The sequence below is a fragment of the Ornithorhynchus anatinus genome, chromosome 2, assembly GCF_004115215.2.
Source record: "Ornithorhynchus anatinus isolate Pmale09 chromosome 2, mOrnAna1.pri.v4, whole genome shotgun sequence".
Classification (NCBI taxonomy): domain Eukaryota; kingdom Metazoa; phylum Chordata; class Mammalia; order Monotremata; family Ornithorhynchidae; genus Ornithorhynchus; species Ornithorhynchus anatinus.
Window position 1 is genome coordinate 137,780,188 of NC_041729.1, and position 25,476 is coordinate 137,805,663.

Genomic DNA, 25,476 nt, shown 5'->3' on the forward strand with positions numbered 1-25,476 from the left:
TGGCACAGTGACACATAGCATAACCAAAACCTCCTAAAGCCCAGAAAGGATTCCCTTGGTCCCACAGCTCCCTCCAGTTATAACCCCATTTCCCTCACACCATTCATCTCCAAACTCCTTGAGAGAGCTGTCTAACCCTGCTGTTTCCACTTTTTTTAAATGATATTTGTTAAGCACTTACTATGTGCCAGACACTGTACTAAGCTCTAGGGTTAATTTTCTAATTTTCTAATTCTCATCTCTAATTCTCTCCTTGACTCCCTCCAATATGGCTTCTGCCCCCTCATATGGCTTCTGCCCCCTCCACTCCATGGAAACAGCCCTCTCTAAAGTCATCAGTGAACTTCTTCTAGCCAAATTCAAAGGCCTCTACTCCATCCACACACTTTACACCTCTAGCACCAGGTTGCTCATTGTGCCTCAGTCTCATCTATTTTACTGTCAACCCTTTGCTTATGTTCTCCCTCTGGCCCAGAATTCCCTCCCCTTCTATATAAGCCAGACCACCTCTCTCCTTATTCCCAAAGCCTTACTAAAATCACAAGAGAAGCAGCATGACGATTGGCAACATGGTGTGGCATGGATAGAGCATGGGCCTGGGAGTCAGAAGGTCATGGGTTCTACTCCCAGTTCCACCACTTGTCTACTGTGTGACCTTGGGCAAGTCATTTCTCTGTGTTTTAGCTACCTCGTCTGTAAAATGGGGGTTGAGAATGTGAGCCCCACGTGGGACAGGGACTGTGTCCAACACAATTTGCTTGTATCTACCCCAGCGTTTATTACAGACGTCCCAATCCCAGGGGAATCCCCTGCAGCAGTGTGACTTTCATTTCAGGGCCTGGCTTAGGCAGCCTCAGCACAGAATGGGACAGGGTTTTTGTTATGCAGTGTATCACTGGGAGAGGAGAAAGACAATAATGCAAAGTTAGTTTTCAGAACTGAAACAGAAGTTAGAGTGGAATCAACTAAGTGATACATTTAATATCATTTTTTTACAGTAGGAAAGACATTTGGAAGCACATCAGTGAGAGACTTGGGTGGGCACTTTGCAGTCCATTTTTAGCTCTCAATTTCATGCCAAGAGCAGCTAGCTTTCAGGGGTCAGATACTGTCAGTCCCTCACAAAGCTCTCATCTAATAACTGCCTCTGGTCTTCCCTCAAAGTCCGAGCAAGAGCTGTGGTATTATAAGCTCACAGCCTGACTTTATTCAGACCCTGGGCCTGTGGGCTTGGGTTGATATGCTAGACAGACCATTTATTTGGTTTGGCTGGAGAGGTTTTGAGATCTCATCCTGACAATCCTCGGGTTCTGGCAGACTAGCCACACCATGACTGGTTTTTTCTGGCTGCAGAATGCTTGGTCAGAGCTTCCACTCCACCGGGCTGCACGGTGGGACCCATTGCAGTGGCAGAACTGTGAGTGGGGGGCTCAGGGCCACAGCTGGGAGCACCCTTACTCTATCCCTCTCCACTGACTCCGCACTATGGGGCACCTCACAGGGTGTGAACAATTCAAAGCAGTTCCCTGGTCCCAGATTCTTTCTCCACAACAGCCTGGAGAGTTTTCTGAAATCTTTTTTTCCTAAGCTACCTAAGGCAAGAGACTAACACTGAAATCCTGAGAGGTCTCTCTCCCCTTCCCCTTCTCTTTGACCCCGTCCTTCACCCTCTTCCCCTTCTCTTTGACCCTATCCCTCAGCCCCTTCCCCGTCACTGACTCAAATTTCTCCACAAATGTTTAGGAGATTTTCCCAGGAAGATCCTGCAACTTCCATCCACAACTCCCATTCCACAGCACCTGAAGGAGTAAACTCTCCTCCCTACATGATAGACATCATCACTGTCATTGTTCTCATCTTTTACTGTATGTACAACATGCCTACCTGGTGCAGAGCTCTGAACTTAGTGCCTACTTCATGCAAAGCACTATAGTGAGTCCCTACTTTGTGCAGAGCTCTGTACTGAGCCATTGTGTGCAGAGCACTGTACTGAGCTCTTTCTTACTGAGTGCAGAATGCTGTACTAGGGACTTGAGCATATACACTAGAAGTAACAGACACAGTCCCCTGGCCTTGAGAAATCTACAGTCCATGGCTCTTAGCTGTGTAGATTCCTCCCTGAAAATAAACTTGAAAATGTTCCAAGGTTTTATACAGACTGAGGGGAAATCATGAATAAAAGGGTAAAGAACTGAAGAGTGATATGGGAAAGGCAGGGGGGCTGGTGCGGGCATGAGATGGGGGCTGTGAAGATGTTTCATTTGCACCATTACTCTGTCAATTGCCACATCTGCGGGAAACCTCATCCAGCAGTTCCTCAGCGGGGCCTAGGTGGCTAGAGGGGGTCAGACATCAGAGATGAGAGGAAAGATTCCACTCCCAGCCCAGAAACTGCCCAGAGCTAACAGGGCCTCAAATCTGGAGGTTCAGGCCCCATCTGGCCTTAGGGTTTAGGCCCCAGGGATGGGGAGGCTGGGAAAGGCAAGACTGGGGCAGGGGATAAGGATAAGGCTGGGTTGAGGTGAGCAGGGCAGAATCTGTTTCCCTCTGGGAGCCTCTCTGAAATGGCTATGTTTCAGGAGCCTGAGCCAAAACTCCACCAACAGTCTTTGTCCTGAAGAACCAGAGTTTCGCCGCTTGCCTGGTGAAGGATTTCTACCCCAAGGAGCTGAGTCTGACTCTGTCCGTGCCCCAGCCTCTCCAGGCCACGGCCACCACCACCCAGGGAACCTACAGTGCCGTCAGGATCATGCTCCGCTCTGTGACCTGCTCTGTGAGGCATGGCTCTGTGCAGATAAACATGATTAAAGGGCAGGATACAGATCCAGGTGGGAGTTCATTCACTCATTTGCTCTTTCAATCGTATTTATTAAACACTTACTGTGTGCAGAGCACTTGGGAAAGTAGAAAGTACAATACAGTGAGAAACAGTGACATTCCCTGCCCATACTAGCTCACAGTCGGGGAGGGCAGAGGGGAAGGCAGACATCAAAACAAATAAATAAAATGATAGATATGTACATAAGTGCCGTGGGGCTGGGAGGGGGGGAAAGAGCAAAGGGAGCAAGTCAGGATAATACAGAAAGGAGTGGGAGATGAGGCCAGGTGCAGGACCCAGTGGGGCTCAGGATGTCCACAGTGGCTGGGCTTGATGCAGAGCCCCGACAGATGGTCTGTCACATGATCCCCAGAAGCAAGGCAGTGCTGGGGGAGATGTAGACCACTGAGAGCTCCCATGACCTAAAAATTAGGGAAACTCCCAAGGGGTAATCTTCTCCTTCTCTTCCTTCCCCTCCTGCTGCCTTCCACAGCCCTGGACAGCCGCACTACTCCCCCAGAAGCTTTCGGGGACTACACTGGGGCCAGTGTCTCACCGATCTACAGGTCCAAGGTCCCAGAGACAGCATTCCTGGCAGGAGATGTCTCTGGGCTGGAAGATGGTTTCAGGCAGAGAACACCTGGAAGCTGATGATACTTTTCTAGTTTCAGCACTACCGGGCTCAGAAAATCCCCTGTAATCTGTCCTCACCTGTCCAGAACAGAGCTTCACAGGTGAGTTAGGACTGAGGCATAAAATTGGCTGTCTGTTCTTGCCTTAAAGACTACTCAGGTGAATACTCTATCTCTTCCCTGGTCATCTGTTTCTGGGTTGCATCACCTTTATAACTTGGACCTCTTCCCTGTGTCCAGTTGAAATCTCTCCTTCTTCCTTTTCAACCGATTTCCTATTACTCAGTCCTCAGTAACATATATTAAGTGCTGCATTAGGAGGGGGCTGAGCAGTTGTTTTTCACACACACTGCAGACTGTAAAAACTCTCTGGGTAGAATGTAGCTGGCTTTAAAATTAATGTATATATTGCCCTTGACTCAAAAAAGTTCTTAGTCGTGGTAACCGCAATCTTAATCATGGCAACAGCATTCCTAGTCACAGCAACAACGTGGAAAGAATCCATGATAGAATCCCTGGCCCTAGCCCAGGCCTTAACTGCCTCATGCCCCATATTCCAGGGTTTATGCTTCCCTTCCAAGATGTTCCGGAACCTCTCCGCACCATCTGTGGCTGCAGCTGGCAGCACCACTACTTTCCCTAGTGTCCCAGGGCAGCATTTCCTTGTTCATATTTCACACCCTCAGTTTCTTCAGTCCCTTAGTAAAATTAATAAATATTATTACCACAACTATTGCCTTAGAGTTGAAATCAGAGAATAGAAGGAGAAATCAGATCAGTGTCTGAAATCCAAAAGGTTCTATTCTGCTATTTCTCCTTTTATATAATCTTTTCCTCTTTCTCTCCAATAATTAACTCATACCCCTTTCCTCTAATGGAGTCTCTCTGTGATTACCAAGAAGCAAACATTTGATAGATAATGCAATTTTTCCTTTGTAGATTACATTCCCCCTAATCCTCTTTGACCTGCTGGGTGTGTCATTGCGTGTTGCTCTAGGAAAAGGTTTTCTGGGATTTTCTATTGCTCGGTCTGTTCTTCACTCATCAGAACCCAAGCTGCAATTAGAATGGTCCTTTCCCACAGGACTGGATGTGTGAGGGGTCCTTCTAATTGCTGTTCATCAAGGTCTTCTTTACCCACAGATTTCAAGTGGGCTTTCTCTCTCTGTAAAAATATTCTGGTGGAGCAGAAGGCCTAGATCTGCCCTATCTTAGAGGGGAGGGACAGGGGATGGGGACTGGGGTAGAGACGCCTGTTCAAGCTATAGGGAAGGGCTTGTTCAAGGGCTCAAAGGCCAGAAAGCCTGCTGGTCTCTGGGTAGGGTGGACATGAATTTTGCTCCAAGTGGAGTTGGGATCTGAACCCCATCAGTGACCGCACAGAGTGACCGCACAGAGAGTCCCTGGCCACCCAGGACTGTCTATGGATCTGGGGCCCAGCATTCTCCAGTGAGAACTGATGTGACTTTGCTCTCTGCAGGAGACCATCAGTGGAGCAACATGCTGTCAGTTTTCCTTCTGGCACTGAGAGTCCTGCTCATGAAAAGTGTTGCACTCAACCGTCTCCGGACAGTCCAGCCCTCCTCTCCCTGAGGTAAGGTTCAACTCCTCCTATCTTACCCCTTGAGGGGGGCAGGCAGAGATGCCTACAGACCAGGAGAGGCCCGAACCCACCCCAACCACCAAAATAGACTCCCCAGTGGTAGTTGTCTTCTGATTCAAATAGCAGGGATGAAGGCTCCAGGAAGACATGGAGCAGAAATGAGCCGTGCCCCAAGGATCCTGGGTAGAAGGCTGAGGGCAGGGGTGGACCCAAGACCGACTGCACTTAAGAGCTTCACAACATTGCTAAAATGTGTCTTTTCCTCTCCATCTGAACTGCTACCAGATTAATCCAAGCACTTAGTCTATCCCACCTTGATTACTGTATCAGCCTCCTTGCTGACCTCCCTGCCTCCTATAAAAACATTCAGATGTTTCCCCATTCCTCAACAACCTCCAGAGGTTGTCCATTCACCTCCACATCAAACAAAAACTCCTCACCATTGGCTTTAAAACACTCGATCATCTTGCCCCCTCCTACCTCACGTCACTACTCCTACTACAAGCTAGTCTACACACTTGGCTCCTCTAATGTTAACCTTCTCACTGAACCTCAGTCTCATCTATCTCACCACTGACTTCTCACTCATGTACTGCCACTGGCCTGGAATGCCCTCCTCATATCTGACAGACAATTACTTTCCCCCACTTCAAAGTCTTACTGAAGGCACAACTCCTCCATGAGACCTTCCCTGACTGAGCTTTCTTTTCCTTTTCTTCAACTGTCTTCCTCATAACCTTGACTGGCTGCCTTTATTTATTCCCCCTTCCAGCCCCACAGCACTTATGTAATGTATGTATCTATAATGTATTTATTTAGAATAATGTCTGTCTTCCCCTCTAGAGGATAACAGAGAATGCTATATTGTTACATTTTTATACTGTACTTTCTCAAGAGCTTAGTACAGTGCTCTGCATTCATTCATTCATTTAATCATATTTATTGAGTTATTATGCAGATTATAATGTTTATTGTATGTTATTATTATTATTTTGCAGAGCACCGTACTAAGCACTTGGGAGAGTACAGTATAATAATAACAGTAAGTGCTTAATAATTACTACTGACTGACTGACTGAGCTGGGTTGACCTGGGTTATTTCTCTTCTAGGCTGCTGGACCTTCCTGTCTGGGGCAACCTCAACTGCCTTCTTTTGTTTCCACTGGGCCTGAATCGCTTCCCTCACTGTGTGAGGAACAAGGACATTTTCCTGACTCATTTCCTGAAAGTTATAATTTGGATCTGGGGGGCTGGGAGCAGTTTCATTGCCACCCAGAGGGATGTTTTGTGGTTGGGGAGGGGCTGGGGGACTGGGGCTTGTGGTTCTGGCTAGAACTGGATCCCTTGTCCCAAGATTCTGTTCTGAGACACAACCTGGAGGGTGTCACCAGCTTCACTCTGCAGACCCATTTGTGCCTCTATCAATTGGGGAGGGTGAGGGGGGTCCTGAGGCCTGAATAGGTGTTCAAGTCATAGCTCCAAGGATCTAGCTGTGGCTGGGACACATCCTCTCCATCCCTCTCCTTACCCCACAGCAATGGCTGCAGATTCTCCCCAGCCCCAGAACCAGATCCATGGTCATCCAGAGGATGACTGCCCTGTGTCCAAAATCCAAAGAACCCTGGACTGTGCAGTGTCTCTCTAGTTCCTGCACTGGGGGAGGGGGCATAAGCATCCCCCAGGGGTCTTTTCCCCAGTTTTTGTGTTGGGGGAGGAAGTCACTTGTGATGGGAGACTCAGGGCTGCACTAAAAGCCTCCACTTCAGCACTCCAACACCACCTTCTCTTTTTCCTCCCCCACGACTCCCCTACACCCTCCATCCTACCTCACTTCATCCAGCTCCCCCGACATCCCCTACAGAAGTCATTCTACCCTTGGGTAAGAGGGCCAGCTTCCCCAGAGCCCTGAAGCCCTTAGGGGGACTTTTATCACCATTCTATGATGTTCTGTGGCCACTCAGAAAACACCCCCTCCCACTCCTCCTCCTTCCTTGGTGTTACTGCTAGGCTTCATTCAATTCAGCCGTATTTACTGCATTTAATAACAGCACGGCCTAGGACTGGGCCAGAGAGTCAGATAGTCCTAATCCCAGCTCTGCCACTTGCCTGCTGTGTGAGGTTGGGCAAGTCCATTAATTTCTCTGTGCCTCAGTTTCCTCATCTTGTAAAATAGAAATTCAGTGCCTATTCTCCCTCTTACTTAGATTGTGAGCCTTATGTGGGATAGAGACTGTCCAAATGGATTAACTTGTATCTACCCCAGCCCTTTGAGCGTGCTTGACATATAGTGAGCCGTTAAGAAATTCAATAATAATAATAATAGCCACTAGAGCTTCAGAGAGAGGAGTATGTGCAAGGATGTGGTTGGAAGATGGGTCAGGGATTGGGACCAAATTTCATCTTGAGACACAGTCCCTGACCACCACAACTTTAATCTGGCCCTCTTATACCGTACTGAGCTCTCCAACCTCTTCTCCCCTGTTCTGGGGTTTCCAGCTACCTACTACTACCCCTAGGGGCAGGGCACACACTGGTCTGGGACAGGGGCTCACATTGGTCTGGGGCAGGAGTGGAGGATGCTGTTAAGAAGGGTAGGCATTGAGGTTGAGAGATCCTATGGCCAATGTTGGGGTATTCAAACCTTATGTATGGAACTGAGCTCCTTATCATCCCTCCCAAACCCTGTCCTCTCCCTGACTTCCCTGTCACTGTGGACAGCACGACCATCCTTCTCATCTGACAGGCCCGCAACCTTGGTGTCATCCTTGACTCAGCTCTCTCATTCACCCCACACATCTAATCCGTGACCAACACCTGCCTGTCTCACCTTTAGAATATCACCAAGATTCAAGCTGTTAGAGGATGGGAGGGGGAGGAGGAGCCTGGGAAGGAGACCAAGGATGAATGGCCAGAAAGATAAAAAGAGAACCAGGAGAGGATGGAGTCCGTGAAGCCAAGGTGAGATAAAGTGTGGAGGAGAAGGGGATGGTCAACAGTGTCAAAGGCAGTTGAGAGGTCAAGGAGGATTAAGATAGAGTAGGAGCCATTGGATTTAGCAAGAACAAGGTCATGGATGACCTTAGAGAGACCAGTCTCAGTAGAGTGGTGGGGATGGAAGCCAGATTGGAGGGGGTCCAGGAGAGAGTTGGAGTTAAGGAATTCTAGGCAGCGAGTGTAGACGACTCGTTCTGGGACTTTGGAAAGGAAGGGTAGGGGGAGATAGGGCAATAACTGGAAGGGGAAGTGGGGTCGAGAGAGGGGTTTTTTAGGATGGGGGAGACATGGGCATGTTTGAAGGCAGAGGGGAAGAAGCCATTGGAGAGTGGTCCTCACTCTTGGCTTCAAAGCTCTCCATCAGCTTGCCCCTCCTACCTCACCTCCCTTCTCTCTTTCTACTGCCCACCCCATACACTCCGCTCCTCTGCCGCTCACCTCCTCATTGTCCGCCGTTCATGTCTATCCCACCGTCAACCCCTGGCCCACGTCCTACCACTGACATGGAATGCCCTCCCTCCTCACATCCGCCAAACTAACTCTCTTCCCCTCTTCAAAGCCCTACTGAGAGCTCACCTCCTCCAAGAAGCCTTCCCAGACTGAACCCCCCTTCCCTCTGCTCCCCCTCCCCTCACCCTAACCCTTGGATCCTCCCCCTTCCCCCTTCCCCTCCCCTCAACACTGTGCTCATTTGTATATATTATTTATTACCTTATTTATTTTGTTAATGAGGTGTACATCCCCTTGATTCTATGTATCTTGACAATGTTGTCTTTTTGTTTTGTTCTGTTTTGCTCTGCTGTCTGTCTCCCCCATTTAGACTGTGAGCCCGTCATTGGGCAGGGATTGTCTCTATCTGTTGCCGAATTGTACATTCCAAGCGCTTAGTGCAGAGTTCTGCACATAGTAAGCATTCAATAAATGCTATTGAATGAATGAATGAATGAATGAATGAATGGAAAATACTGGAAAGAGCAGGAGAATGAAGTGGGGCAGGCATTTCTTGGCAGTCACAGGAAAGGCAGGTACCAGAAGCCACACAATAGTAAATAGAAGATGAAAAGATAAAATGGACTCAGGATAATTACAAGAACAAAGAAGAAGGGATACAGGTACCAGAGGCCACACAGTAGTAAATAGAAGATAAAAAGATAAGATGGGCTCAGGATAATTACAAGAACAAAGAAGAAGAGATAATGAGACTACTACTAAGAGATAATCCCATCACCACCAGGGAAACTATTGACGTAGGCAATATTGAAGGGGCAAGGAAACATCCCCCAGACAATCAGCCCAAGAAGGTCGTATTAGCTGACCGTGACCCTATTCCAAGAGCTGCACAGACTCTCAACCAGAGGACACCCTGAATTGTGCAGACACACCTCAGGAATGCCCCAGAATGACATTACAGGCAAGGATACCCCCCTTCTGGATAGAACCAAGGAGAGCCAAGGAGCATCGGTAGTGTATAAAAGAGGTGCAAGGGACAGAAGGGTCTTTGCTATGCAGGCCCAAGTCCACAGGCCCCTAAACCAGTGTATGGGTAAGCCAGTAAACTACATTGTTGTGGACCTCTTGACGGGTCATCTTTCCTTGGATTGCCAATTATACGAGGCGACAGGCTGGTTCTTTCTCTTTTTGAGGGTGTTCTCTTACAGAAACCCCTGTAGTTTGCTGATAGGAGGTGGGTGTTGGCAAAAGAAACTGCACAACCTTTCCACCCCTACTCTCAAGGGGACCTGCTCAGAACTCTGCCTTTCTGTCTGAACCCTGGTGTTCACTCCCCCTAAACAGTGAGCCTCCTGCCCTCCCTTCCCTGGACCTGAGACTATATCTGACCAAGCTGTGATCAGAGACCCCATGGGCACAACCCAATTTAGAGACCCCCTTCTGGAGCAGCCTGGTCCTGTACCATTGTCCTCTGAGATTAGAGAGATGGGACTCTGGGCTTCAATCTCTATTCAAGAAGATGCCAGACTGTAGCTATAGAGTGAGAAAGGGAAGGAGGGAAGGAGGGAGGGAAAGGAGAAATAAAAGAAGGGAAGGGAAGAAAGAAAATGTGGAAAGGAGGGGGAAATAGGAGTGAAGAAGAAAGAGGAGGAGGATGGATGAGTTTGAGGCTGGATGGAATCTCCACAACTTCAGCCTGGAGGTGGGGCTTGGATGGAATTTCCCACCTGTGAAAAAAATTCGACTGTAAACTGGACTGTAAATCTCCTCTTCCCTCCCCTGTGCCCCTGAACATAGAACTGAGTAGAAAGCTCCTTTTGGTCCTCAATCTTCTCCCATTGTTAACACCTTGTGGGATTTCTGGTGTCAGGCAACAGTAATTCATTTTTATATTTTTTATGGTATCTGTTAAGCACTTACTATGCACGAGGCACTGCACTGAACACCGGAGTAGATACAAGCTAATCAAGTCAGGCACAGTCCCTGTCCCGTATGGGACTCACAGTCTTAATCCCCATTTTATGGATGAGATGAATGAGGCCCAGAGAAGTTCAGTGACTTGCCCAAGGTCACATAGCAGACAAGCGATGTAATTTTTTTTTAATCCTCTTTTTTCCTACTTCTGCCACTCCTAATTTTTTCTCCTTTCACCTTTGGTTACTGCCTTTGAGGAAACGAGAAATCAGAGAGTAGAAGAAAGTGTTTTTGAAGTTTCAAGTTGAATCATACATCATTGTTTGAATAGCCCTCTTGTTTCTTCAAAACACGTTCACAATTATAACCTTACCACATTCTGCGATGTAGGCCTTGACAAGTATTTTTTATCCTCTTTTCACAGAGGAGGCAGATGAGCTCATTCCAGAGACGTTAAGTGACTTGTCCAATGTCTCACAGCAGATGAGTGGCAGAACTGGGATTAAAACCCACATCTCCTGACCCTCAATCCCAGGCTCTTTCCTCTAGGCCCCACTGCCATGGACACTTAGGGGATTGGGATGGGCAAGAATGGTCCAGTACTGGGCAACAATCCAGATATTCCAGTTATCAGGGTAATCCCTGGCCACAATCAGCCTTTGCCTCTCTGGGGAGACACAACACTGTCCCACCCAGAATCGTTCCAGAGAGATTCTCCAGCAAGTTGGACACGGGAAGATCTCTGAGATCTGTGAAAAAGAAAAAGACAGTGAAGAAAATTGGATCTTGTGGGGGAGAGGGGAAAAAGTGAGAGAGAAAAATAGAGCAAGGGAGGGAGTGAAAGACACTGAAGTAAGCTACCCCACATATTAGGCTCCGTGACCAATCTCCTCATCCTTCACTCTCCATTTATTATAATAATAATAATAATGTTGGTATTTGTTAAGCGCTTACTATGTGCCGAGCACTGTTCTAAGCGCTGGGGTAGACACAAGGGAATCAGGTTGTCCCACGTGGGGCTCACAGTCTTAATCCCCATTTTACAGATGAGGTAACTGAGGCTACGAGAAGTTAAGTGACTTGCCCAAAGTCACACAGCTGACAAATGGCCGAGCCGGGATTTGAACCCATGACCTCTGACTCCAAAGCCCATGCTCTTTCCACTGAGCCAGGCTGCTTCCCTATTACATGAAAACCTATGTAACAACTCACACATACACTCAAGCCCATACTTTGCATTTAGCATTCAGCATATTTAGCCTTTTTAAACCCAGAACAGCAAAGATATGGACATCTAATGAGCACTATTGTTCTAGGGAAAAGGAGATGGGAAGATAACCCTTCTTCTCCCTCTTTCTTCCTCTCACAGCCCTTCTTCCACATAACATTCCAGCCTGAGGTAACATCACTCAGTCATTTGGGGATGCACTGGAGGATCAGTGCAGTGAGAGTGAGAGACCGGGGCCTGAAAAGCTAAGCCATGCAAAATTTATTCCATATGGTAAATTGGACTTCGCTTTTGGAATGAATACATTTATTTATAGTTATTCACACACGGTGAATTGAACTGCCCTCTAAGGGGGAATACACTTATTGGGAAGCAGCATGGTGAGGTGGATAGAGCGCAGGCTTGGGAGTCAGAAGGTCATTAATTCTAATCCTAGCTCTGCCACTGGTCTATTGTGTGACTTGGGCAAATCACTTAACTTTTCTGTGCCTCAGTTACCTCATCTTTAAATGGGTATTAAGATTGTGAGTCCCATGTGGGACATCGACTGTGTCCAACCTATTTATCTTGTACCTACCCCAGCACTTAGTAGTGTCTGGCACATAGTGAGCACTTAACAAATATCATCATTAGTATCCTTATTATTACTTATACAGTACTCACCCACGGCAAATAACCTAGCCCCAACCATGAACACTTCCCTCTCAGGAGAAATTCACTTATGTGTTACTCACACATGGCTAAGCACCTACCTGTGAATGCTTCCTACTCAGGAGGAATTCACTTCTGTGTTACTCACATGTGACAAAGTACCCCAGCTTCCAGCCCTACGAGTGCTAGGTGGGACACTCATTTGTCCTACAGCTCCTCACTTGGTGCAGACAGCAGACCCTGCCCAGACACACTCCGGGCAGAGGTGACATGCAGCCAACTGCTGCCAGTCTCGATCCGCTGCCCGCTGCCTGCAAGAGGCAGCAGATATGTATCACCTGTCCTTCTGATCTGTTCGGTTTCCTGGTTTCTGCTTGTCCAACCTCTATCCCCCTCTCCTTCTTCCATACTCTATTTGGTTTGCACTGGGGACTGGGGACACCTTCTCCTAGAATGCCTCCGAGCTTGCTCTGAGGTCCCTTCATAGGAAAGGGAGGGGACCTGCTCAGTACTCTGCCTTCTGTATTTCTGGCCTGGGTCGTCTAGTGGTTTTGGCTGTGGAGTGGTGTCCTGCCTGCACTTCCAAGTTATGCTTTGCTGACTTAGGCAGTCACAAGATAGAATTTGACCCTGAGATGGTGGGTGCCTCAGTTCACCTTGGAACAGGAAAAACATGTGGCAAAACTCCATGAAACACTGCTGAATCTGGTTTTCTTTCAATTTGTAGTTTACATGTCAATATTAATTTCTTTCAATACTATGAATTTTCAAACATATCCAACTCATTTGTCATATATTTTTTCTCAGAAACATGCCATTTTATTTTTAATAAAATTTATTTTGGGTATTAATTTGGGCTAGTTTACATGTCAATATTAATTTCTTTTGATGCTATGAATTTTCAAACATATCCAACTCATTTGTCATATATTTTTTCTTGGAAACATACCATTTTATTTTTAATAAAATTTATTTTGGATATTAATTTGTGCTGGAAAAGACTAATTTCTCTCTTTTTTTCCCTCTGCTCCAAACCACTGAATTTCCTCTGGGGAATTAAAACTGTGCATGATGGAAGCAGAAAAAAGTCACTGATAGGCAATTGGTGATTTCACAAGTGAAAAAGAAAGAAAATTAAAATGTTTTGACTGCTACTATTCCTTAGGTAAGAAATTCAATGCAACATTCTCTGTCCTGTGCTGTTCATATAACAATGATAATAATAATAATAACAATACTACTTATTAAGCACTTACTAAGTGCCAAGCACTGGAGCAGATACAAGATAATCAGACTGGACACAGTCTATATCCCACATGGGATTCACAGTCTAAGTAGGAGGGAGGAGGATTTAGTCCCCATTTTATAGATCCATTCAATTGTATTTATTGAGCACTTGCTGTGTGCAGAGCACCGTACTAAGCGCTTAGGAGAGCACAATACAACCATAAACTCATACATTCACTGCCCACAATGAGCTTACAGTCTAGTAACTGAAGCAAAGGAGAATTTAAGTGACACGTGACAAAGCTGGGATTAGATCTCGGGTCCTCTGACTCCCGAGTCCGTGCTCTTTCCACACTGCTTCCGTGAATATCTTTAGTTCTGTGAAGGGTTTCCTGATGGAGGCAGTTTTTTACCTCAATCTTGGTTCATACAATCATCAGGCCATAGGTCAGGGCTGATTCCATGGAGACAGTAAGTCTTCAGACAGAAAGGTAAACCATGACCACAGGGGACTGTGCAGTGAGGGCAGCTGCTTCTAGTCTCCCCATATGTGGCTACTGCAGCTTCTGGTCCTCCTTGATAATAATAATAGTTATGGTATTTGTTAAGCACATATTGCAGGGCAGGAAATGTATGAAGCATTGGGGTGAATACAAGCAAATCAGGCTGAACACAGTCTTTATCCAACGTGGGGCTCACAGTCTCAAACTCCATTTTACAGATGAGGTAACTGAGGCATAGAGAAGTGAAGTCACACAGCAGACAAGTGGCAGAACAGGATTAGAACCCACACCTTCTGATTCCCAGGACCAGGCTCTACCCACTATGCCATGCTGCTTATGGCCACTCTTTTGGAACCAAAGTTGGAACAGGATTAAGTAAGGATTTGAGAAAGCCAACCAGCCCAGAATGCTCAAGTGGGGATCAATTAATCATAATTTTTAGCGCATACTGTGTGCAGAGCATTGTATGAAACACTTGAGAAAGTACAGTAGAACAGAGTTGGTAAACATGGTCCCTGCCTGTAAACAGCTTACAGCCTAAATGGGGAGGCAGATAGTAATATAAACTAATAAATTATGGATATGTACATAAAGGTATTGCTAGAAGTTATTCAGGTTCAAATGGAGAGCTACATGGAAAGTGAACTGGCTGATGTTTAAGCAAGATTCCAGAAAGGACTTGAGATGTTATTGCTGAGTCTGTTGGATAATTAAAAGGACAAGAGAATATGAAAAGGAAGTCAGCATGTGCTTTATTGATTATAGAAAGGGCTTTTACTGTGTGAATTATGAGTAGTTCTGGAACACACTAAGGAAAATGGGCATGCCAGATCATTTAATAGCATTAATGCGGGCCCTGCAGGCAAAACAGGAGGCTACAATTAGAACAGAATATGGAGAAACTGGTTTCCGATTAGGAAGGGTGAAAGACAAGGATGTAGCTTATCACCTTATCTGTTCATCCTTTACGATGAATACAAAATGAGAGAAGCTGGATAGGATGAAGAGGAAGCTTTCTGCTTCTGCCCAACATATCATTCTCATATTCTAATTTCTTTTTGTACAGTTTATTGTCACTGATTTTAAAGGCAATAAGCTCTTCAGTTTTTCTTCTTGTCTCTGAGATAAGTGACTCCGAAAGAATCTGTAGTTTACTTCAAAAATTTGCTTTCCACTGAATCAGTATTTCGCTATCTTCATCTTCATTGAAATTTCTTTCTAGGCCTTGCTGGATAGCCATAGTTGTAGCATTTGTTAAGCGCTTACTATGTACCGAGCACTGTACTAAGTCCTGGGCACTTTCCAAGCACTTAGAACAGTGCCTGGCACATAGTAAGTGCTTGACAAATACCATTATTATTATACAAGATAATCAGACCCCACATGGGGCTCCCAGTCTAAGTTTAAGGGTGAGCAAGTACTGAATCCTTATTTTGTAGATGAGGAAGCTGAGGCACGTGTGCTTAGTATGTGCCAGGCAGTGTACTAAGTGCTGAGGTGGATACAAGCAAATTAGGTTAGGTTGAGGCTCATAGTCTCAATCCCCATATTACAGATGAGATAAGTGAGACACAGAGAAGTTAAGTGACTTTTCCAAGATCACACAGCAGACAAGTGGCAGAGTCGGAAATAGAACCCAGGACCTTCTGACTCCCAGGCCTATGTTTTACCTACTATGCCATGCTGCTTCTCATCAGAATGGATGTAGTTATTCATTCACTCATTCATTCAATCATATTTATTGACCTCTTACTGTGTGCAGAGCACTGGACTAAGGACTTGGAAAGTGTAGTTCAACAATAAAGAGAGGCAATCCCTGCCCACAATGGGCTCACAGTCTAGAAGGGGGGAGACACACATCAAAACGAGTAAACAGGCATCAATAGCATCAGTATAAACAAATGGAATCAGATATATATATACACATCGGAACAAGTGAAACAGGCATTAATGTAAATAAATAGAATTATAGATATGTACATATATATGCAAGTGCGAGGGGGGTAGAGCAAAGGGAGCGAGTTGGGGAGAGGTTGGGGGAGAGGGGGAGTTGAGAAAAAGGGGGGCTTAGTCTGGGAAGGCCTCCTGGAGGAGGTAAGCCTTCAGTAGGGCTTTGAAGGGGGGAAGTGTGATTGGTAGATTTGAGGAGGGAGGGCATTCCAGGACAGAGGTAAGACATGGGCCGGGGTCGACGACGCGACAGGTGAGAACAAGGCCCAGTGAGAAGTTTAGCACCAGAGAAGTGGAGTGTGCAGGCTGGGATATCGAAGGAGAGAAGGGAGGAGAGGTAGGAGGGGCAAGGTGATGGAGAGCTTGGAAGCCAAGAATGAGAAGTTTTTGCTTGATACAGAGGTTGATAGGCAACCCCTGCAGATTTTTGAGGAGTGGGGGTGATGTGCCCAGAACGTTTCTGTAGAAAGATAATCCGGGCAGCAGAGTGAAGCAGTCCATGTCCCACATGTGGGACATGTGTATTAAATTTAGTGCCCTTCAGGGTATCACTTCCTGTGCTCAAAGCCAGTCAGACAAAAAGGCTAAGCAAGAGACCCTCTGGCATGGGCACTACCCCTGAACCTACTTCTTGAGACTAGTGCTTTTTAACATTAACTTGATCCCTAATCCATTTCCTATAGTGACCCTCTCAACAAACACGACCCCCAGCCTTCTGATTATTGCATCCTCCCAAGAAGGCAGGGCCCCGGCCTAGCAAAAAACTGCATGGTCATCACAAATATCAAAAACTGAACAATAATAGATAATAGATTAGGGCATACCCAGAAGAAATTGGATGTTATAGTCAAGAAGAATAGTATAATAGGAGGGGGAAATGAAACCCATGCTGCTGCTCACTGTCCTCTGAAAGGAAGGCAGAGATAACCCTGGACTGAGGGAACTCTTAAACTGGGGACACCCGTGCCAGTTAAGGCCCTGAATGTTGGACAAAACTGATCACCTCACATTAAGAAAACTCTTTGCCTAGTTTGGGTGGGGTTCAGTTGTTTTGTTGCTATAGCTGCATCTCTGAATTTCTGTTGACTGCATGCTGATTATTAAAGTCTTTCTCTCTCTCTCTGCTCTATTAGGTAACAGGCTGGGATCAATCAACAATGGCCACAGAGAGCTTCCTAGACATCCAAGGCAGATAAGGGCAGTCACCTTGAATCACACGTGGGGGTAAAAGCAGCATCCAGAGACCTGAAGCAGTGTTCTTTACTAAATTTAAGAATTTATTAAAGTGCAGTGGAGCCGAGCCGCCAAAAACTTTTCCAAACCTGCCGACACAGGATCAGCGGGACAGGCTCCCTTGACCGGCTAACCTGTCCTGGATATTTGTTGGAGTAGGTGTGAGTGAGTGTATGTATGTGTTACTCCAATGCCTGTGAGTTAAGAATTAAGTAAAATATTCCACAATAACCTTGGTGATCTGGCTTTTCACATTAACTTGTCACGGAGCTTAGCCCAGTCTAGGAAATTACTGTTTATTTCAGTTCTCCATTTCCCAGTTATCTCATTTGTAAAATGGGGATTAAGACTGTGAGCCCCATGTGGGACATGTACTATGTCCAAACTGATTAGCTAATACCTACCCCAGTGCTTAGTACAGTGCCTTGGACATAGCAAGACCTTAACCACAGTATAGATTAGAGTGAGGAGAGGCTGGAGGCTGGGAGACCAGCAAGGCGGCTAATAAAATAATCTAACTATGACAAGGCCAGAGCTTGTATCATGGTGGAAGTAAGTTGTGTGGAGAGAAAAGATTAGATCCAGGGGATATCATGCAGGAACAACCAGCAAGATTTAGCAGTAGATTGAATATGGGAATTGAATGAGAGCCAAGAGCTGAGGATGTCACCAAGATTGTGAACTTCTGGGACAGAGAGTTTGGGCGTATTGTCTACAGATGGGAGTGGATGAGCTCCCTGGAAGAGAGCATGGAAAGCAAGAAGAGTAGAGAATTTAGGAGTCTTGGAAGAATACCACAGTAATGGCATGAGAGAAAAAGAGGAATTTAAAAACGAAACTGAAGAGCTATCAGAGAGGTAGGAGAACCAGAGTAGAACTGCATCAGCAAAACTGAGTCCTGCTAGCATTTTGAGGAGGAAGAATGTGTGATCCACTGTGTCAAAAGCAGTAGAATGATAGCAGAGGATCAAGATTGTATCCTCCTCTGCCTCCTACCCCCTAACTGTGGAAGTCCCTCAAGGCTCAATTCTGGTCCCCTTCTATTCTCCATCTACACCCAGTCCCTTGGAGAACTCATTTGCTCCCATAGCTTCAACTACCATTTTTATGTAGATGATTCCCAAATTTACCTCTCCAGTCCTGACCTCTCTCCTCTGCAGTCCCACATTTCTTCCTGCCTTCAGAACATCTCTACTTGGATGTCCCTCTGACACTTGACATTAAACACATCCAAACAGAAATTTTCATCTCCCTACCTAAACCCTGCCCTGCCCCTGGCTTTCCCATCACCACCATTCTCTCTACCTCACAAACCCGTGATCTTGGTATTATCCTTGATTCATCTCTCTCATTCAACCCAGAGATTCAATCTGTCACCAAATCCTGTGGTTTCATCCTTTTGTTGTTGTCTTACACTGTCGAGTCATGTCCTACCCATAGCAACGCCATGGACACATCTCGTCCAGAAAGCCCCACCTCCATCTACGGTCGTTCTGTTAGTGTATCCATAGAGTTTTCTTGGTAAAAATACAGAAGCGGTTTACCATTGCCACCTTCTGCACAATATACCTGAGTCTCCGCCCTCGACTCTCTCCTGTGTCACTGCTGCCCAGCACAGGTGAGTTTTGACTTGTAGCAGATTGCCTTCCACTTGCTAACCACCAGCAAGCTATGAATGGAATTGATAGGCCTCCGCTTGACTCTCCCTCCCATAGTCGAGACTGGTAGACTACTGGAAACTCTCCAGGTGTGACCCTTGAGAGGTTGAGTTCATCCTTTACAACGTTGTTAAAATCTGCCCTTTCCACTTCATCCAAACTGCTACCATGTTAATCCAAGCACTTATTCTATCCCTCCCTGATTACTTCATCAGAGTCCTCGCTGACCTCCCTGACTCCTGTCTCTCCCCACTTCCATCCATATTTCACTCTATCTACATCATTTTTCTTCAAAAGCATTCCAGTCCATTTTCCCCCTCCTCAAGAATTTCCAGTGGTTTCCCATCCACATCCGCATCAGAAGCAGCATGGCTTAATGGAAAGAGCCCAGGCTTGGGAGTCAAAGGTCTTGGGTCCTAATCCCTGCTCCGTCAGTTGTCTGCTTTGTGATTTTGGGCAAGTCATTTATCTTATCTGTGCCTTGGTTACCTCATCTGTAAAATGGGGTACTGTGAGTCCCGCCTGGGACAACCTGATAACCTTGTATCTAACCCAGCACTTAGAACAGTGCTTGGCATATAGTATGCACTTAAATACCATCATAAGCACTTAAATACCATCATCATCATCATAATCATCAAACCAAAACTTCTTACCATTAATTTTAAAGCACTAAATCACCTTGCCCCCTCTTATGTTAGCTCAATGCTTTCCTACTCCTGGCTTCCTAGAGATGACATACAGAGAGATTTTTTATTTCTCCAATCTGAATCTGGTTGTTCAATAGATTCTGCAAAGCCAGTATATGACTCCTCAACTGCCAGGTTCAGCCTCCAGCTTGCTCATGGCTACAACATCCGGAGTGTTTCTGAAGCTGAAAATGAAGTTCTCATTTCCCAAAACTCTCGACAAACCCTGGACCCCATCCTTCAAACCTGGCAACCTCAAAATGCAGCCTTGAAATTCCTCTTTTGCCACCATAAAAATCCTGCTCTTCAGGTCCTGAACATTTTTTTTTTGTTTTAGTTTTTTGTTTTGGGTTTTTTTTATGGTATTTGTTAAATGCTTACTATGTGTCAGGCACTGTACTAAGGGCTGGGGTAAATACAAGATAATCAAGTTGGACATAGTCCACATTCCTTATGGAGTTCAAAGTTTTAATCATCACTTTACAGATGGGGCAAGTGAGGCACAGATAAGTTAAGTGGCTTACCCAAGGTCACAGAGCAGACAAATGGCAGAGTTGGGAATAGAATCCAGAGCCTCAGACACTCGGGCCCATTCTCTTTCCACTAGGCCACACTGCTCCTTCACTAAACTCTCTGGTTGTAATTGGGATTGGGAGGTGCCTTGGGGGGAATTTCCCCCCCACAAATGAGAAAAGAAATGGACATGGTTGTTCATGTCAATCCTGATCACGTTATCATGAGCCCCGCCCCGGGGATTGCTCCCCCTTTCATATCAGGCACTCAACCTACAAACTCTTCATCAGGGATTTGACACCCTTTTTAATTCGGGCACTCAAATGACATGTTCTAAAAGTAAAACCAAATACCACTGTTACAGCGGAAAGCTTTATTTTACACTAAAAACAGGGGTTAGACACATACTCACACACACACATGCATGAATTATAACATCTACAGTTACCAATCCAACTGGTTTTCCCCAAGACTTTGTGAAGATGATAATAATAATAATAATGTTGGTATTTGTTTAGCGCTTACTATGTGCAAAGCACTGTTCTAAGTGCTGGGGGGATACAAAGTGATCAAGTTGTCCCAAGGGGGACTCACAGTCTTAATTCCCATTTTACAGATGAGGTAACTGAGGCCCAGAGAAGTCAAATGACTTGCCCAAAGTCACACAGCTGACAAGTGGCAGAGCCGGGATTAGAACCCATGACCTCTGACTCCCAAACCCGGGCTGTTTCCACTGAGCCACGCTGCTTCTCCGTGGCTCACATCCCACATGAAACCACGTTGAAGGAGTTTCAAGGACTCTGACCATCTGCAGCTCATGGTCTTCCTGGTTCAAGTCTTAGGTGTTTTTTGCTGCGGCAGCAGAAGGCTTAGGTGGTTTCATGCAGGATGAAGTGGGCCAGATCTTTTCCCCTTTCATCTGTTGTTTGGGGGCCAGGGGCGGGGAGTTTGCAGCAGGGGGCTGCTCAGGATTGCCTGCTGTCTTCTGCTCACTTCCCTGGTAAGCCAGGGGGGACACGATTTCTCCCCACCATGCTTGTCCCCCATAGGCATAGACCCAACCAGCAGTCTTTTTCCTGCCCAGCAGAGTAATTTAGCTCCTTCTCAAGCCTTCGGCAAAACAATTCAGTTTCTCTCCAACAATTCAGGTACTCAGAACTCCTCAGAAACATAATAATAAATAATAATAATGATGGCATTTGTTTAGCACTTACTATGTGCAAAGCACTGTTCTAAGCGCTGGGGGAATACAAGGTGATCAGGTTGTTCCATGGGGTGCTCACAGTCTTCATCCCCATTTTACAGATGAGGTAAGTGAGTCTCAGAGAAGTTAAGTGACTTGCCCAAAGTCACACAGCTGACAAGTGGTGGAGCCGGGATTTGAACCCATGTCCTCTGACTCCCAAGCCCGGGCTCTTTCCACTGAGCCACGCTGCTTCTCCATAAACACTTCTCCATAATACAGTTTCTCCTACAATTCCTCCTTCAGGATTGTTGCTTCTAGAGTCAAATAATCTTCTACTTGACAAGATAGAGTCACTCTTCTCTCCTCCAAATTGTCCTTTGCTCTTGTTGCTCCCAGGGTCAAATAATGCAAGGTGGAGTCACTCTTGCTCACCACACACGTCACTGAACCGGGTGATAGCAGAGTTCTGTGCTTGTTTTACCGAGGCTGTCTCCATTTCATCCAGTCTCTTCTGCAACCTCCTGTGACCTTCCTTATTCTAATCCTTAGCCGAAATCTTCCACATGTTCTGATACACAAACAAACAGCTGGGGGAAAATCCCACTTTCTTCATTCTCAGGAATGCCTGGACTGCAATCTTCAGGATGTTCTGTTTTCAGAAGGATTCTTTCCAAAAAAGAGGAATAGTTAGCTGTGAAGAAATCTCCCTTGAGTTTCTGAACACTGCAGTCAACAAAACCTTCAGCTTTTTCTTATCTTTAGCTGTACGATAAGGTTGAGCCTCACCAGTTTCATTCTCAGGAAGGTCTGGACCACAGTTTCCAGAATGTCTTCCATTTCAGAAGGATTCACTGCTAAACAGATGAGGGCTGATTGTGATCTAGTTACCAGGCCAATGACACAGGTCACCAACTCAGTGAAATGACTCAGTGATATAGTGGCAAACTCTGGGGCCCAGAGACCCTCAGTGTCCATGATGAGCACAAAGTTGAACCCTAGGTCTTCTCTGACCTATTTCTCCACCTAAAAAAGGTGCATATAAGCTGCATTGGTGCATTTCCCTGCACTGACAGCGAACTGCAGATCGACCAAGGCTTACTACGGTGTCGACTCCCAACTGTTCTGGAGACCCGGGACAAAAGGCACAAGCAGTCTTTTGTCTCCCAGAATCTCAGTTTCTCTGTTCAAAACAGCCACCACCCATTTGAGGGGCACATAATAATAATAATAGTGGTATTTGTTAAGCACTTACTGTGTTCAAAGCACGGCTCTAAGCGCTGGGGGAGATACAAGGTGATCAGGTTTCCCATGTGAGGCTCACAGTCTTCATTCCCATTTTACAGATGAGGTAACTGAGGCCCAGAGAAGTTAAGTGACTTGCCCAAAGTCACACAGCTGACAAGTGGTGTAGTCAAGATTTGAACCCAAGATCTCTGACTCCCAACCCTGTGCTCTTTCCACTGAGCCACACTGCTTCTCTGACCCATCAGTGAGCTCAATGGGATACCCAGGAAACACCAGGTCTGCAGCAATCTGGGGAAGAGAAAGCATCAGTGTGTCCCTTTCAGGTGAATGTTTAACCACAGCTTCATAAATCTGCCCAATTTCTGAAAGCGATCACTTTCAATTGTAGAGTCATTCATTCAATAGTATTTATTGAGCACTTACTATTTGCAGAACACTGTACTAAGCACTTGGAATGTACAGTTCGGCAATAGATGTGCAATTCGGCAACAGATGTACAATACGGCAACATATTGCTACTACTAATAATGATAAAACACCTGTTACAAGCATGAAAATGAAAGTTTAGACTACCCAGCTGTTTGTTCCACTAAATGTTGATTCTACTACTTATTTGCAATTTTTTAAACTTTCACAAGTCATTTATTCACTTAGAAGCAGTGCGGACTAGTGGATATACAGCACAAACCGGGAAGTCACATGGATCTGTGTTCTAGTTCTGGCTCTTCTACTTGTCTGCTGTGTGACCTTGGGCAAGTCACTTGACTTCTCTGGGCTTCAGTTACCTCATCTGTAAAATAGGGATTAGTACTGTGAGCCCAACATGGGACAGGGACTGTGTCCAACCCAATTTGCTAGTATCTACCCAAGTGCTTAGTATACTATCTGGCGTATAATAAGTGCTTAACAAGTACCATAATTATTATCATTATTATTATTATTGTTATTTACCTCCTTAGATATGAATTCTAATTCATTTTGCAAATACTTTACTGAATCGCTGGCTGCCTCTTTTTTCTTTTCTACTAGTGCTTGGGACAACAATCCAACATGTCCCCTGTTAAAGGACTTCCAGGGGACCGGCTGTCAAGTTATCCAGCAAGTTGCTCATCCACTGCAGAAAGTACAGCCTGGAGTCTGTCTCCGGTTGAGCTTGGGGAATGTCAACCACAGATCTCATTGGAACACTGAGGGGAAGCACTTTGTGCAACTGAGTGCTCCAAATGTTTTGTTTTTCTGCCTCAGTCTTACTTGTGCTGTTCAGTGTTCCCATTCACATGCAAAAAGCTGAGTTTCCTGACCTTGTACCACCGATGTCATAATTGTCCTTGGAAGAACAAGATGATAATAGTAATAGTAACAATAAAAACAATAATAATGATTGTGGTGTTATGTTACGAGCTTACTAGGTGTCATCCACTGTACTGAGCACTGTGTAGATATAAGATAATCAGGTCGGACACAGGCCCCATATGTCTCTCCCAGTCTAAGTAGAAGAGGAAACTGATATTGAATCTCCTTCTCACAGATGAGGAAAATGAAGCAAAGAGAAGTTGAGTGACTTGTCGAAGGTAACATAATAGACCCTTAATTCCTTGATGGATTTATTGAAAGGAATATTAAAAGTGGGGTACCGCTAATAGGTTTGCTTGGGAGGAATGATGGCAGAGAGTTAGCTAATAGAGGGGGAAAAGATCACATAGGTAAGGTGGGGCAAGTTTGTGTAGGACCTTGAAACTGATTGTAATGAGTTTTTGCTTGATGCAAAGAGACAAGGGGAGTTAATGTATGGTAGAAGAATTAGCAAGGCTTAGGGGATACAGCAGCATGGGCCTGGGAATCAGAAGGACGCAGGTTCTAATACTGGCTCCGCCACTTGTCTGCTGTGTGATCTTGGCAAGTCGCTTCACTTCTCCATGCCTCAGTTACCTCATCTGTAAAATGGGGATTAAGACTATGAGCCCCAAGTGGGATATGGACTGTGTTTACCCCAGTACTTAATATAGTGCCTGGCCCATAGTAAGCGCTTAACAAATACCATAAAAAAATGGTTTTGAGGAAAGAAGAAATATGGGCATGTTGACTACAGATGGGAGTGAATGAGCTCCCTGGAAGAGAGCATGGAAAGCAAGAAGAGTAGAGAATTTAGAAAGGAGTCTTGGGAGAATACCAGAGTAATCGCATGAGAGACAGAGGAGGAACTTACAAATGAAATGGAAGAGCTATCAGAGAGGAAGGAGAAGAACCAGAGTAGAACTGTATCAGCAAAACAGAGTCCTGATAGTATTCTGAGGAAGAAGAGCATGTGATCCACTAGGTCAAAAGCAGTAGAATGATAGCAGAGGATCAAGATTATATCTTCCCCTGCCTCCCTCCCCGTAACTCTGGGAGTCCCTCAAGGCTCAATTCTGGTCCCCTTCTATTCTCCATCTATACCCAATCCCTTAAAGAACTCATATGCTCCCATGGCTTCAACTACTATTTTTAAACGGATCATTCCCAAATTTACCCCGACCTCTCTTCTCTGCAGTCCCACATTTCCTCCTGCCTTCAGGGCATCTCTACTTGCATGTCCCTCTGACACCTCAGATTTAACAGGTCCAAACAGAACTCCTCATCCTCCTACCTAAACCTTGCCCTGACCCTGGCTCTGACTGTCGACACCACCATTCTCCCTGCCTCACAAGCCCGTAATCTTGGTGTTATCCTTGACTCATCTCTCTCATTCAACCCATAGATTCAATCTGTCACCAAATCCTATGGGTTCATCCTTTGCAACATTGCTAAAAATCTGTCATTTCCTATTCAAACTGTCACTATGTTAATCCTAGCGCATATCCTCTCCCTCCTTGATTACTGCATCAGCGTCCTCACTGACCTCCCTGCCTCCTGTCTCTCCCCACGTCCGTCCATATTTCATTCTGCTGACCGAACATTTTTCTACAAAAACATTCCAGTCCACTTTTCTCCCTCCTCAAGAAT

At 45.7% G+C, this 25,476-nt stretch overlaps 1 long non-coding RNA gene across 1 annotated transcript; it reads left to right on the forward strand.

Annotated features, from left to right (window-relative positions):
* Window positions 1–3,326: 3,326 nt before the first annotated feature.
* On the forward strand, window positions 3,327–6,283 carry LOC114806353. The gene is made up of 3 exons (XR_003754382.1): window positions 3,327–3,552; window positions 4,931–5,044; window positions 6,164–6,283. It is a non-coding gene; the product is annotated as an uncharacterized LOC114806353 (long non-coding RNA).
* Window positions 6,284–25,476: the final 19,193 nt, after the last annotated feature.